This window comes from Chrysochloris asiatica, unplaced genomic scaffold (genome assembly GCF_000296735.1).
Source record: "Chrysochloris asiatica unplaced genomic scaffold, ChrAsi1.0 scaffold00143, whole genome shotgun sequence".
NCBI lineage: Eukaryota > Metazoa > Chordata > Mammalia > Afrosoricida > Chrysochloridae > Chrysochloris > Chrysochloris asiatica.
The window spans coordinates 4,353,648-4,354,220 of record NW_006408661.1 but is presented as its reverse complement, the minus strand read 5'-3'; the positions used below and the strand labels follow the sequence as shown (position 1 = coordinate 4,354,220).

Below are 573 nucleotides of genomic sequence, written 5' to 3'. Positions count from 1 at the left end.
AAAAAAAAAAAAAAAAAAGGGACAAAGGACCTAAACAGATATTCACCAGAGAGATATATAGTTCTCTTAAAAGATGATCAATGTTATTAACTATTGTTGTTAGGTATCATTGAGTTAACTTCAACTTATAGTGACCCTGTGTACACAGAGCTGAAGCATTTCTGAAACATATTAAGCATATCAAAACTGCAGTGAGGTATTAATTCATTCCCACTTAGTGGTGGTGGTGGTTATGTGCCGTGGAGTCGGTTCCGACACATAGCGACCCTGTACAGGGTTTCCGAGGCTGTAAATCTTTACGGGAGCAGAAAGCCTCATCTTTCTTCTGTGGAATAGCTGGTAGTTTCAAACTGCTAACCTTGAGATTTGCAGCCCAGTTCATAACCACTACACTACCAGAGCTACTTAATAAAAAAGAGAAGATAACAAATGTTGGTAATGATGTAGATAAATCACAACTTTCATCCATTGCTGGTGAGACTGTAAATGGTAAAACTACTCTAGATATTGCTATGGTGGTTCTTCAAAAAGTTAAATATAGAAGGGCTTAATGTCAGATTCAGTAGACGTGCG

The 573-nt window shown here is 37.5% G+C and overlaps 1 protein-coding gene across 1 annotated transcript in view; it reads left to right on the top strand.

The window, feature by feature from the left end:
* The window catches only part of COMMD10 (COMM domain containing 10), a 348,337-nt gene that overhangs the window by 229,485 nt on the left and 118,279 nt on the right, over positions 1–573 (top strand). The gene's annotated exons all lie outside the window — the stretch shown is intronic.